General features: G+C 35.4%; 1 non-coding gene across 1 annotated transcript; it reads left to right on the top strand.

The window, feature by feature from the left end:
- The first annotated feature begins 15,155 nt into the window (after positions 1-15,155).
- LOC140870221 (small nucleolar RNA R71) lies at positions 15,156-15,262 on the top strand. Its single transcript, XR_012147192.1, has one exon. It is a non-coding gene; the product is annotated as a small nucleolar RNA R71 (small nucleolar RNA).
- Positions 15,263-15,754: the final 492 nt, after the last annotated feature.

The raw sequence follows: 15,754 nt of genomic DNA, 5'->3' as shown, positions 1-15,754 counted from the left end.
TTGTCATATGGCCCATACCCCCATGATTGCATTACATATACACTACCGTCCTAAAATCTCGATATTATTAAAAAAATATTTATGAAAAACAAATAATCTATTAATTCTTCCTGTTTTCAAATTGCGAGAATGTCTTATGTGTTTTTAAATTTTGAGTATGTATCCCCTTGTTCACACATGTTTAAAGGTATATGTGTGCTCAAAGTTTGAAAAATCAAAGAGTTAAATAGTCAAGATAAGGTTTCAAATATCTCATGATTTTACAAGACAGTGTATATATATATATAGAAAAAATTGTTTTTTTGGTCCTATATATTTGTTATTTTGCGATTTATTTTCATATTTTCATATATGTTTTGAGATACATATATATATATAAACGTCTATCTAAAGTCTAAACATAACAAATTTTTTTTTATTATTTTCAAATTAATAATTTTTCAATATTTTTTATTCATGGTTAAAATATGTTAGTCACAAGTAAAAGTACAAATTTGTCATAATAGGTTATTATCATTATTTTAGAAGGAAGGTGTGTTAAGCATTATTCTTCCAATGACATAAATATGTTTTAAGTAAAGTACAGTGATATCTTTATAGCCAAATTAACTAAAATCTGATGTTAGTGTAAGTTTAATTAGTTACATTTTTAAATGAATTTGAGGAAAATGCATGGGGTTGTTTTATTTTTACTCTAATAAAAGTGCTAACAACAATCTAATCCTTGATCATGTTTTACTTAACTAATTGATGGGATCGATTACTCCTTCACAAATGTTTTTTTTTTTTAAAAATAAATTTAGTTCATTTCCAAACTGGCAATAATAATTGCTCGACATATAACTATTATAATAATATCGTTCGCGACCACAAAAATAGATGCTATATGTAGAACGCATGTTGATTGGATTGAAGTTACCGTACAGTTACTATACAAATTTGCTAACAATTCATTTACTTTCGTCATATTAACAACATATTTAAAAACCATATTTGATATGTTAATCTTATCCTTCCATGGATTATAATTGGTTCGTTTTAAGCATGGAATATTAGTATTCTCAAGTACCTCTCTTACCAATATTTTCTCCACTTTTTCCTCAATTAATTCCTACATATATATATAATATTGTATAAATCTCTTTAATTTTTTATTATGATACAACTTGCATGTTGAAAATCATAACCAAACCAAATCTGAAATCTTCATATATGTAGAATGTCGTAACTTGACCTATTATTTGATTTAAAAAAATATATCGTAAAATCAATTTTAGTAAACGTGTAGTAGACTGTAGATCTCTAATTACCATATCTCATTTCCCAATTTTTAGATTTTGGAAATTACGAATTATTTTTTATTTTAGTGAATGATGATATTACGAAATAATAATATAAAAAATATTATTATGATATAACTAAAAATCTAAATTTTGAATTTCGAAATAATAATATCATTTAAATTTTAAAAAAATTATTTTGTAAGAATTTAATTAATTAGTGAGTTAATGTAAGCAATTAATTAAGTTAATATAACCCAATTTGCATTTAGATGTTGAAATTGCCGCATCACAATAATAGAGCTTTCAATTGAGTGAAAGCAATCGAGGGCTTTGGCATTTGATAGTTTTTAATTATTTCGTCTAAATTTAATTATTAATATAATTAGCTCAATTATATCATGCCAAAACCAAAAGTAAAAATATGGAGAATGCCGACAACTTTATTTAACATGGCTCGGTGTAAATTCCTACTCTTAACATAATCTGTTGACATATATATATATATATGTCTAAGAGATTCAACATAGTATTTGATATCTTTGTTTTCTCTAGTAAATAAAAATTATGTTATTTGCTCCCCTTCTTGGTTTTTCGGTACTTTGAGGATAATTAATACCCAATAAAATCAAAAAATTTATTGAATTAAGTTTACTTTTGACTTTCTTTACAAACTCATGAATCAAACCAGAAATTAAATTTTAGACATATATAGGCACATGGTACTAGTTGAATTCTTTAGGGTATCTCTCTCCAAAGCAAAGTATGAGCCATGACATAAAAACTCAAGACGGTATCATGAGTCAATTATATGAGATAGATCTCCTATTTAACCTGATTTATAAAAATGTATTAATTTTCATGTTAAAAATTTGTAGATATATGGACTGAATCAATCTAGCTATTTCACGAATATAGATAGATTTGTGACACAGCTCACACATATACTCAAGTTAAATTAAAGAATAATATGTCAACACAAGTTACCTGCAGAGATAAAGAGTTGGTGCATGTTAAAGAATAAGCTTGTGACTTTTTATCTCTAGTTTCTAAAAAAAAAAAAGGCGTGGTTACGTTGTTGCATGTTATATATTTCAACCACTGTTCTTAATTATAATTATTCACGCAGAATGCAAAGAAATTCATACGACATATGTTAGTACTTTCCACCAAAAAAAAACCAAAATCCCCGATTTCATTTTCCAACTCAGGACATCCACCCGTTAGGTAGGTAATTTCTGGTTGTCAAATTAGGGGGGGGGGGGGGGGGGGGGGGGGGGGGGGGGGGGCGGGGTTGGGGGAAAGAAGATCGAAATTAAAAAGAAAAAAATGCAGCTATTACATTAAATTTTAAATTGACTCGTAACACAACTAACATTGAAAAATAATTAGACCCAAAATACAATTTTCCTAAAAATTAAATTTGCGGGGTACCACAGAGTTTTTTTTTCCTTGCATGTTAATGTTTCACTTTATTTGTGATTGCGGCGTGCGGGCCATCAATAATTGATCGATAAATAATTGGGTAAATTGCATATATCATCCCTGTGAAATCGCGTGTTTGCTGATAACCCCCTATAAAATTTTTTTGAGCTAAAAACCCCTTATGATTCTAAATTTGTAGCATACACCCCATTCTGGCTAAAAAAATGACTAAAATGCCTTTAATGTCATAAGATAATTTAATATTAAAATATATTTCGTGTATGAAAAATATTATGATAAAATAATTATATATAATTTTCATAGTTATTTAAATAAAATTTGATTATTTTACTCAATTAAATATAGAATTATAAAACAAAATTATTTTAATTATTTATTTAAGCAAGGGTATTTTTGTCAATTTTTAACTGAAAAGGGTGTTTATGCTACAAATCTAGAATCACATGGGGTTATTAGCTTTAAAAAATTTCATAGGAAGTTATTAGCAAACTTGGGATTTCACAGGGGTGATATATGCAATTTTCTCTAAATAATTTGTGTGAGCGCCCGATCGAGGCCATGCTCGCTTAATTTCGTTTATGGAGTTGAATAGTATAATATTAGATTTTATATCCATAAATTACTTGTGAACAAGTCTAGCTAGCTAGCTACTGTTACAGGGTAATTAATTTGACAAGATAATTAAGTCAATATGATTTATAATTGTAATGAAAAATAATGTTTTTATGAATCAGAACAATTAGAGACTGGTTTGATAAAATGGGATCGTGAGACAGTTAATTATTGTACAAATTATTATATTAAACATGTAAAATATTACTATACATGAGCGCGCGCACCCTGTGTGTATGCAGCACATTTGTGTTGTGCTTCATTGGGTTTACTCGCACTGTTATTTACACCAACTGCGCATGTTCGTGAAATTACCTCTCAGAAAAGACGATTTTACTTTTACCTCGCTCGAATGTCGATGACATGATCGGAGGTGACGCAAAATACCAAACTCAACTGGTGACGCCAATTTATGGCATAAGAAAAATTGGTTTTTTATACATTTATTTTATATTCTACACACGCGATGTTATACACATATATCATGCGTGCCAACGTCGCCAATGATTTGATTTTTGATTTAGAAAAATTGTTTCGATATTTTTAGTAAACATTCAGAATTGTCTTTATTTTTTCAATAAAAATAAAGTCATTCAGATGATAAAATTGACATTTTCATTTAATCTTCTCACCTTTTCTTAGTTTTCGATCAATAATTTAATTTCATCATCTCACATTCTCTTCCCGGTCGCCACTTGCAAGTTGCAATTGATTGAACACCAATCATGCATCTTTGATAATTTCCCGATTTACTTTATCCCTCTTCTATATTAGGGAAATTGAGTTTTTATTTTCATTTACTATATGTTAATGTTCACAAGTTTTGTGTGTGCGGACCCATTAATTGTTGGGATCGATTAAGAATGTAGAAGTGAGGGTGAATAAACTATTAAACTTTCTTTTTGAAAATACGAAAAGTGAATTCAATTAGTTTAGTGATTAAACTTAAATTTATCTTGATATCGAATTTAGATTGACAAACAAATAATGTACGAAAATATGCCAAAGGCAGATTCTGAATGTCACGCTTCGAAATCGGGTCTAGCTGACATCGGCGTTGTTAACAATTTAACATTGAAACACAAGCCTCGTAGTACAAATCTTTCCAAAAACTAATTTATTTCATAATCCATAACTGCTTTTATGGAGAAAAACACAAGTGATACATTGCGAAAGCGAAACTAAAATTTAAAGTAACGAAATTTAGACATGCTCATCTTGAGCTGATCCATCCTCACCAGCCCAGAACATATTTTGTTCCTCGTCATCTAACTCATCTTCATCCTTATCTGGGGAGGGAGAATAAGGGGGTGATCTTTTTGAAAAACACTCAGCAAGTGGAAGCCGATCGAACATAATAAATACCAAAGATATATTTACATATATACATATACAAATCATAACCATAATCTCGAAATAGGATAAGCATGTTGAATCTAAAACAAACACAAAACAAGCATAGCACTTAAAATCATCTCATTTTCCCATGGTTTACTGATCAGTCCCCTATATGTTACTTCTCTAAGGGTCGAAGCCAAAGGAATGGTTATTATATCCCATCGTATCCGGACCAAATCAAATCAAATCATTGCAAATTTCGTTATGGCCACTTCTAACTTGAATCTTAACAGTGAATTTCAAATAATTCTAACATGCTTTCAAATATTATATCCAATATTGAACAAAAATGAATTCAAAGTAGTATACCAAGTGAAACGGATATATATCTGATAAGTGCATTTTGTGTGCATTATTTTACATTATTTTTATGTCAATTTTGCATGCATTCACATAGTTTTATGTGTGTTTTTATGTGATTTATTGCATATGTGTGCATTTCATTATTCGGGTTGATTTTTGTCAAAATATTGAAGAAATCATGATTTTTGGAGCAAGAAAAGAGCCACAAGATTGAATTATGGAGCAGCAATGATCAAAAATTTATTTTTAATGATAGAGAGATCCAAATTCAATCTCCACCATTCACATTCAATTTATGATGTTTTGAAGATGCTGCCAAAATTTTGGGTCGATCCGACGGCTAGAACTCGAGATATGATTTTTTCAAGAAACTGCGCGTGGGAAAAGAACACATGCACGGACCCCATACATAGGTTCGGATAAGGGTCCGTGCATCTTCGTAAAATTTTGGCAATGGAAATTTAATACACGGATCTATGCACGGACACATGTCTAGGATCCGTGCATGTCGCAGAATCAGAAAAAAAAAAGAATTTTTGGAAATTAAAACTTTCAACTTTCCAGGCTTTATTTCTTGGACTTTCAAAGACATATAAATAGGAGATTGTCAGACGTGAAAAGGGGTTCCAAACGTAGAGATCGTGAGGTGGCTAGGAGTCTTGGAGATTGGAGATCTGCTCCATTTTTTCAGAATTTCTTCTTCCTTTCTTCTTCTTCTTTTTATTTTTGAATTATTGTTTTCAATTATTGAGTAGATTTTCTTCAACCAAGACAGCGTGATTGGGCCAAACAAATCTATGTAGAAAACTTGGATGTTTATTTGAGATTTTTCAGATTTGATTTGATTTTATTGATTGTTAGATTTATATTTGTCTTGTGAATAGCCTGATCAACTGTTTGCTTGCATGTTAATTGATTCTAAGTCGACAGAGAAGGAATTGATTTTGATGACTCCAATAATTGACATATGGTAAAACCGACTAAAAATAGTATTCGGTTTCAGTGTGCGGTTTTAGGTGAAAACTGAATTCTCACAGTTCTTCATGCATTTGAATTTGATTAGAATTACGAAATATTAATCCGTCAATATTTAAATAGGTTTGATTGTTCTACAAATAAATCTTTGAACAAGTTAGGATAATTCACCGTAATTTAAGATTAAATCTGAGTCCTGAATCGGCTACATGTTACATGATTTGTTCGGTACCTACGTGTGTCTTGGTTTTCTTGTTTTAATAATTTTTTTTTCAATTATTTTAATTCTTATTTCTTAAGCAGTACTTTTTATTTTAAATTCTTATTTTATTTAAATAAAATTGTTTTTTATGTTTTTGTTTAGATTAAGTAAAATAATCAAATCTTGAGGATTGACAACAGTCTCTGTGGGATCGATACTTGGACTCTCTGTCCACGTTACTATTACTTGATCTAGTATACTTGCTAGTAAATACCGAATTAAGCGATCAATATCATACCTATCGAGTTTTCAAAAACACATGTAATTTATTTTGTAAAACTTAACTCACTCAAGAATAATATCGTGTAAAGACTTATATAAAGAAATATATGCATAAAAGTAAACTTACTTTCTATTCGATTCTAAGAAGATCGTGTCGGAGATCTTCACCGACCATAAGAGTCTCAAGTATTTGTTCACTCAGGAGGAGTTGAACATGAGGCAGAGACGTTGGATGGACTTGCTTAAGGACTATGATTGCGAGATTAAGTACCATCCGGGAGCTGCTAATCTCACCGCTGATGCTTTGAGTCGCAAGGTGCGACTATCCGCACTTCAGACTTGTTCGATGTCTAGTGCGATCAGTGAGTGTTGTACTTCAGGTTATACCTTCAAGCATAAGAAAGGTATGCAGAGTATCCAGATGTTTGCGATATTATCTGAGCCAACCTTGTATTCGCGGATCCGAGATGCTCAGATGTCTGATTCGAAGACCCAGCGTTTAGCTCGTCTAGCTAACGAGGGTAGCTCGTCTGGATTTCATTATCAGTCAGATGGCTTTCTGTGTTTGTCTGGTAGGCTTGTGATTTCACAGGATAAAGATTTGCGAGAGGAGATTTTGTCTCAAGCACATCACACTAAGTTGAGTATTCATCCTAAGAGCAACAAGATGTACAAGGATCTCCGTACTCGTTTTTTGTGGAAGGAAATGAAACGCAATGTTTATCAGTTTGTTTCGAGATGTTTGGTGTGTCAACAGGTCAAGGCAGAGCACCGACGACCTGGAGGATTGCTTCATAGTCTGCCTATTCCTGAATGGAAATGGGAGTTTATCACAATGGACTTTGTGACCCATTTGCCGGTATCCCCGAGGAACTGTGATGCTATCTGGGTTGTGGTGGACCGACTCACCAAGTCAGCGCATTTCATTGCCTATAGCTGAGAGTACTCTATGGATCGCATGGCACGGATGTACATTCAGGAGATCGTTCGACTTCATGGAGTGCCTGTGAGCATTGTCAGCGATCGGGACCCCAGGTTTACTTCTAGATTCTGGGGGAGTGTTCAGCGTGCGATGGGTACTACTCTCAGTTTGAGTACAGCCTATCATCCGGAGACTGATGGTCAGTCAGAGCGCACTATCCGTACGTTAGAGGATATGCTTAGAGCGTGCGTCATGGATTTTGGTTCAGCCTGGCAGGATCATTTGCCGTTGATCGAGTTCGCTTACAACAACAGCTATCACACTAGTATTGGGATGGCACCTTTTGAGGCGTTGTATGGGCGACGTTGTCGTACTCCACTCTTCTGGGAAGAAGTGGGGGAGAGACAGGCTGAGGGACCGGAGTTTATCCAGCAGGCGATAGATATTGTTGATCAAATCAAGAAACGGATTAAGACTGCACAGGATCGTCAGGCCAGTTATGCTAATATCAAGCGTAGGCCCTTGCAGTTCGAGGTCGGGGAGAAAGTGTTTCTGAGAGTATAACCTTTCCGCAAGATTCTCAGATTTGGTCTTAAGGGCAAGTTGTCTCCCAGATTTATCGATCCGTTTGAGATCTTGGAGAGCATTGGCGATTTGGCTTATCGACTAGCTTTGCCACCGCATCTATCCAGTATTCACGACGTGTTCCACGTATCTCTGTTGCGACGGTATGTGGCGGATGAATCTCATATTCTACAGAGGTCTGAGGTTCAGGTAGACAAGGATTTGACTTATGTTGAGAAACCTATTCGTATCCTGGATTATAAGGATAAGGTTTTACGGAACAAAGTCATTCCTTTGGTTTTAGTTCAGTGGCAGCGCCGAGGCACTGAGGAAGCTACTTGGGAGCTTGAGGACAGGATGCGTAAAGACCATACTGAGTTGTTTTGATTTCATTCTTTAAGTTGTATTCAGTTGCAAACTCTGTAAACGTTTGATTTGAATAAAGAATGTTTTTGATTTCTGTATTTGCATTCGGTACTTAAGATCTAATTTCGAGGACGAAATATCTTAAGTGGGGGAGAATGTAGTAGCCCGTAACCAAAAATCAGTAATTAAGGAATTAATCATAATTACTTGGGTAGAGTTCGGAAGCTCCGATAAGGATCGGAAGCTCCGAACAGGATCGGAAGCTCCGATCGATATTACGTCAGGCATGACGTGTGGCAAGATCGGAAGCTCCGATCAGGACCGGAAGCTCCGATCACCCCTATCTGGAGTCAACAAGTGATATTTTGACACGTGGCAGATCAGGATCTTCGGAAGCTCCGATGGCAGGATCGGACGTTCCGATCGAGGTTCGGACGTTCCGATCAAGGATCGGAAGTTCCGATCGTTGTCTATAAATAGAAGGCCGAGGCTTCATTTTCATTTGCCAATTCCGAGTTCTCCTTTACATTCTAGTCCTTTTGGAGCTGTTCTAGTCTTCTTAGGCTTGGTCCGGAGATCGGCGAGGCGTTCGGTAGTCGTAGCGGAGTTGTGCCCAAGTTCTGGAGGCATCGACATCAAAGGGCTAACAACGGACGAAGGTATAGCTTTTGCTTCCTATAAATATTTAGGAGTATGCAATAGCTTAGTTAAGGCTTTTAGAGCACTTTAATGATAGTAGTATCATTTGGCAGTGTAGAGCAGACTATAGGCGTGGACCTAGAGTTGGTAGAGCTTGCACTGTTTTGAGGTACGAAAGTACTGTTCGAGATATCCTGACTGAGTATGCATGTATTATGTGACTGCATGATTTATATGCCATGATATTATGCTGCATTCATTTGCATCTTCCTGTATCTCTTTCGAGATGTCTGTTAGTAGGGTTGTACCCTATCCTGTTAGTGGATGGACTTCCATCGATTTGGGTCCGGCGTATCCACGGTTATCTTGGTATGGGAGCCACCTCCTGAAGCGACGGCACAGCGTGCTACATACCAGGGCCCGGTCTGTCTCTGTTATCTGATCCTTGACCTCGAGTCTATAGGGAGTTCACTTTGCATGCATGTATACTCATACTCTCGTACTGAGAGTTTTATGCTCACGTCTCGTACTCTGTGTTTCTGGACACCCTATTCCATGGGGCAGGTTTGCGATTGGACGAGGCGGGTGGATCCAGGAGGGGCTAGTCAGTGGTTGGCCAGCTGGAGCTTCGCTTAGGTTTTATTACTATTGTTTGGGTTGATACAGCTATTCGATTTGGTTGTATATTATTTGGATAAATTACAGATTCCTTTACTTGGGATTGTATAATGTTTATTGGTTTCCGCAGTTTTATTCTGATATCTGTTTAATTAAGTTAATTGCATGCCTAAGTTCTGTTTAGTAGGTGATCCGGGTAAGGGTCACTACATTCTTAGTCGAAAATGGTTGCTAATCTCTCGAGAATGGTAGATTTGGGTGTGATTTTCACTCATCTTTGGCCACTATTTATAGGCTGAAAGATAATAGCTGAAAAGTCTAACATTAATGGCCAATTATCCCCTTCTTAAGAGCCATTATTCTCCCTTTATTCTGCTATTACAAGTGATCCTTCGAATATCAAAATTATTGGTCATTTGATTTTTGATTTAATCGGCCATTAAGGTTGTTCAAGGTTGGGGTCGGTGTTTTCATAACCAGCCCGATGATCAAACTGGACTATCTAAAAAAAATTTCAATTGGTCGGACCATTTTAACCGAACGGTCAAACCGGAAAACCATTTATACAATATAATATAATAAATAATATATTTTGAGTTTTAAAAACTACAAAATATATATAAATAGACAAAATATATATTTGTCATAGTTTGAACGCTAAATAAATATGTAAATATATTCAAAATATCAATTATAGTTCTAAATTATTTAAATAAAAAATTATTTATTTTTTTAAAAAACCAATAATTATTAAAATAATTTTTTAATGAAGTAAAAATTCCAAAAAATCATGTATATATATAAAAAATATTAAATTTAAATTTTTAAAAATAAAAAATTTAAATTTAAATTTTCAAAAAAAAATTAAAAAATTTGAAAAACCGGTTCAGCCGGTTCAATTAAACCGATTTTTCAGTTATTGTACGTTCCAACCGGTTCTTGACCGGTTCTTGACCGGTTGGACTGGTTTTTCGATTTTTGATAAAGTTCTGGACCAGTCTGGAGACCGATTTACGGTCAAATCGGCCGGTCCGGTCTGGTTCTGTAAACAGTGGTTAGGGTCTTCACATCCCCCACCCACTTTATTGTGAGCTTCGTCCTCGAAATTTGGGTTGACTAGCTTCTTCAAAAAGGAAGGGATATGGCTTGCACATCTTCTTCTCAAGTTCTCAAGTGGCCTCTTTCTCAGTGTTGTTAGACTGTTGCGTAATTTTGTGCCCGCAAGTGCACGGTGTCAAGTTTTAATATAGAAAATGAGTCCAAGTCGATCCCACGGAGAATGAATAAAATGATATTATATTAAATATTTGCAACTAATCAAATCTTAATCCTATGTAGAGCTACGAGAATGATTTGAGTTATATCAAACTAAAATTTGCAATAAATAAAATTAATTAACGACGAGTTCGCAAGACGAAAATTCAATGAGAGACAAATTCTAAAGGTTCGACATCACTTAACCATCCACCAAGTTAATTCATAAAGAAATCTATATCATAAATTCTTCTAGTTTATTAGCCAAGAATTCCTATTATTTTCTACTACCTCTCTCGAGTGTCAAGCAGAAATTCGTATTCAATAACAAACTCAATATCTCTATCAAAGTTCAATTATTAAATCCGGTAAATAGCACAAGAATTCTTCTATGACCTCTATGGAGTTATATGCCTCTCGAACAATATAAACACCAAAGATGTATTTTCCTATGTCGTATTCAAAATCTCCTCTCTCGAGTGATAGATTCTAAATGAAATATCATTCAATCTATGGCCAGTAAATTGAAGCAATCAATTCAGGAAAACACAAATAAATCGAATGAATAATTCTAATATATCAATCAAAATATCAAAAACATGGTTTTAAGTCAAGCTACGTCGTCCCTCTAGACAAAGAAATTAGTTCATAATGAAAATAAAAATCAAACAAAGCATGTTCTTGAACATCATTCAAAAATTAGAAGAAAGAATGAAATAAAAACGAAGGTAGATGATGCTTCTCCGTCTCCGGTAGTCGCTTCGTCCGTCTTCGTGCCAAGAATGCTTCTTCTCCCTTTTCCTTGGTCTCTAGCCGTCTCTAGCCTTCAAAAACTGATGAAAACCCTCGATAATCATCTGATATATGCCAAAGAGTCCTTTTAAAGTTCGAGACTAAAAGTTTTCAAAAATACAACACGTCAGGCACGGGTGCGCTACTCTCGGGCGCGGGTGCGCCGCGTTTTTGGGTTTCAGGGCGCGGGTGCGCTATCTTAGGGTGCAGGGGCACTGATCGCCGATAATTTTCTCAAAATAAGAGCTACAGGGCGCGGGTGCGCCACAGCGCATCTAGCTCGCGCAGCATTCTTGAAAAAATCATAACTTGAGTTCTAGCCGTCGGATTGAGCTCAAATTTTGACAGCAGCTTTAAAACATCCCAAGTTTCATTGTGAACGGTGAAGATCGGATTTCGATGCATCTAACAGCTCCAGTAATTTTGTAAACTTGCATCTCCGTAATTAATTTTTCCGTCTCTTCTCGTTACTTTTCCTCCAATCCTTGCATCTCACAAAAACAACAACAAATACGCATAAAATCTACTCGATATATCACAAAATCCAAGTCAAATCCTATGCAAATTAGATGCATAAAATGCACTTATCAAATCCCCCCAACTTAGACTTTTGCTAGTCCCGAGCAAAACAGTAATGAGCAATATAGTCGACCTCCAAATTTTTACATTCCAAGATTCAATATACATGTCCGCTAATTTTTTCAAGAGTTCTCGTGTGTGTATGATTTGCCAATCTTGTCTATCCTCCTCGCTTTCGATACACTAGTGTAACAAGTTTGTTTCATAGATTCATCAATTCCGCTATCTAGTTTCAAAACACTCTCCACCAAGTTCAACTACTAATCACTAAGATCAAAAGGACTTTTCAAGTTATATCATAATTTTTTCATAATATCGCTGGATTTTGCACCCAGTTTTATTTTAGCCTCAATAATTACCCGCAGACTTAGCTATAACTAAAGATAAGATTCGGATTTCAATCCCCTCGTCTATAGCCCGGATGGAGCATCAACCCCATTTTATCCGCAAACTTAGCCATGGATTGGTGATTAGGATTTCAATCCCTTTCCAGGCCCGGATGAAGTTGTAAAAAAAATTATTTGTTGCTTTGGCAACTTTTCATCATTAAATAAAAATTTTGCCTAAATTATTTCTAAGCTTGTAGAAGTCTATCTCGGTTTCAAGTATAAATCACTAAAGTAAAGAATCAAAACATCCAATTCACTCACAAAATCACAAAGCTTCTCTAATCACTAGAGTGTCAACAATCAAGGCATAGTGAATATGAGTGAGAACTCAAGATAAAATATAGCTAACATTAACACTTTTAACACCAAAAATTATTTTCATCATAGGCCAACACAATTACACATCATGCTAACTCAAACTAACTCATCAAAAAATTTCTCAATTTTCAAATTTTTTAAACACCCCCCCAAACTTAAATATGTGCATTGTCCTCAATGTACGATAATTCAATGACAAGAATGGAGGAATGCACATACTTGTGGCATGACCGTCAGTAGTCATAGCCCATCATAATTTCTGGGGCAGGGACATTGATACTCGATATTTCTTTACAAGGACCTAGAGTAGAAAATTCAATGTTAGCGCGTGAACAAGACATGCCCTTAAAAAATTAAAATTTAAATAAATTAAAAAAAATTAAAAATACTAAAACAAAACAAAAATAAAATAAAAATTGGGTTGCCTCCCAACAAGCGCTTGGTTTAAAGTCTTCAGCCCGACTTGAAGCTGATTTTAGCCAATTCCTGTCACTTTACTGGAGGTTTTGTTCCTCTCTTTCACTCTCCAAACATACTAAAAAATCATCTTGGACTTAGCTTTCTTTTTCACCTTCTTTGCCACCTTCGGATCTCTCCCACTTTTCAACTCTATTCCTACACCAAAATTATTCACAGAAGAATCAAATAAATCAATGTGATTACAAGCACGTACTTCATCTTGGTAATCCGTGGTCTTATAAATATTAAAAGTGACCGCTTCACCACCAACTCGTAGAGTTAATTCACCCTCCTGCACATCAATTAAAGCTCTTCCAGTTGCCAAGAATGGTCGCCCCAAAATTAGAGGAACATCTTGAGCTTCTTCCATGTCAAGCACTACAAAGTCAGCAGGAAAAATAAATTTATCTACTTTTACCAATACATTCTCCATAATACCGCGAGGATAAGTTAGAGAACGGTCGGCCAACTGCAGAGTAATCGTGGTTGGTTTCACCTCACCAAGCTCCAAAGACCTGAAAATAAACAAAGACATTAAATTAATACTTGCACCTAAATCACATAATGCCTTATTAACAGTTGCACCACCAATAATACAAGGAATAGTAAAACTCCCTGGATCTTTCAATTTTTGTGGCAGTTTCTTTTGTAGGATGGCGCTGCACTTCTCTGTCAACTTCACAGTTTCAAACTCTTCAAGCTTTCTCTTTCTTGCCATCACATCCTTCATGAATTTTGCATAATGCGGCATCTGCTCCAAAGCATCAGCGAATGGAATATTAATATGAATTTTCTTGAAGATGTCAAGAAACTTAGAAAACTTCTCATCCAACGCTTTCTTCTTGAACCGCTGAGGATATGGCAGAACAACTGTTGGCACAGGTGGTTTCTCAGGCACAACTGCAGACTTGCTGGAATTTTGGCTATCAGATTTTTCATACTCTACCACAATCTCTTCAACTTCTTCATCATCCACTGCCTTCGGCTTATCTGTTCCAAGTTCCTTGCCACTTCTAAGAATAACAACCTTGCATTTCTCTCTAGGATTAACCTCAGTGTTGCTAGGAAACACACCTCTCTGCTGATTATTCAATGCATTCGCCAGTTGACCAATTTGTGTTTCAAGATTTTTCATAGAAGCGCTCACATTGGTCAAGTGTGTCTCCATATTGTCAAGCCTATTTTCATTCCTCTTAAATCTTGTGGATGATTCTGCAATAAAATTACTCACCAAATCTTCCAACGATGCTTTACCCTCACCATTCTGAGTATTGAACCCAGGTGGAGGATTCAACACATTCTTATTGTTTGCATAGGAAAAATTCTCATGATTACGCAAACTAGGATGATACTGATTGGGTACATGATTACCTCGATAATTGTTGTAGTTCCTGTTGTTCACATATTGCGCTTGCTCCACACTCTCAAATCCATCAGCAGAATTTACGGCAGTCGCCAGTGATGCTATCTCAGTAGAACTTTTATTCCCTTTGGTCAGTGCAGCCAACTGTGTAGAAATAGTAGCCATCTGAGCAGTCAAAGCAGTGAATGCATCAACCTCATGAATTCCAGCAGGCTTTCTTATTGCAAATATTTCACTCGGCCACTGATAACTGTTAACAGTCATTTGCTCAAGCATCTCATAAGCCTGTTCAGGAAATTTAGAAAATATTGAACCTCTAGCTGGAGCATCCACAGAAATACGAGTTGGCCCATTCAAACCATTGTAGAATAATTCGATCTGTTCCCAATCTGGAAAATTATGGTTTGGACACTTCCTAAGCAATTCCTTGTAGTGCTCCCAAGCTTCATAAAGCTGCTCAAAATCCTGCTGCCTGAATGTAGTGATCTCTATTTTCAATTGAGCCGACTTGGCAGGCGGAAAATATTTAGCCAGAAATTTTGTAGCCATGTCATCCCATGTAGTGATACTCCCAAGAGGTAGTGATTGCAACCAACTGCAAGCATTGTCCCTAAGAGAGAATGAGAACAATCGTAATCTGATGGTGTCCTCAGTAACACCATGAATTTTCACTGTGTCAGCAATCTCCAGAAAAGTACGCAGGTGCAAATTTGGATCTTCAGTAGCTGCACCCCTAAATTGATTTTTTTGCACCATATTAATCAGAGCTGGATTCAACTCAAAATTATTTGCTATGATATTTTGCTTAGCTATCCCAGAATAATGAGAATTGATCACCGGTCGAAAGTGATCTCTGATCGGCACCGAAGAATTATTGACAGCTCTTTCCCTTTCTTCAGCCATTTGTTGCAACTCTTCTCTTCTAGCTTTTCTCAAAGCTTTAGCAGTTTTCTCGATTTCCAGATCAAAGAGCAGTGAGTCGTAACTTTAGCT

The sequence above is a fragment of the Henckelia pumila genome, chromosome 4 (assembly GCF_033568475.1).
Source record: "Henckelia pumila isolate YLH828 chromosome 4, ASM3356847v2, whole genome shotgun sequence".
NCBI classification, from domain to species: Eukaryota; Viridiplantae; Streptophyta; class Magnoliopsida; order Lamiales; family Gesneriaceae; genus Henckelia; species Henckelia pumila.
This window is presented reverse-complemented; position numbering and strand designations above follow the sequence as displayed.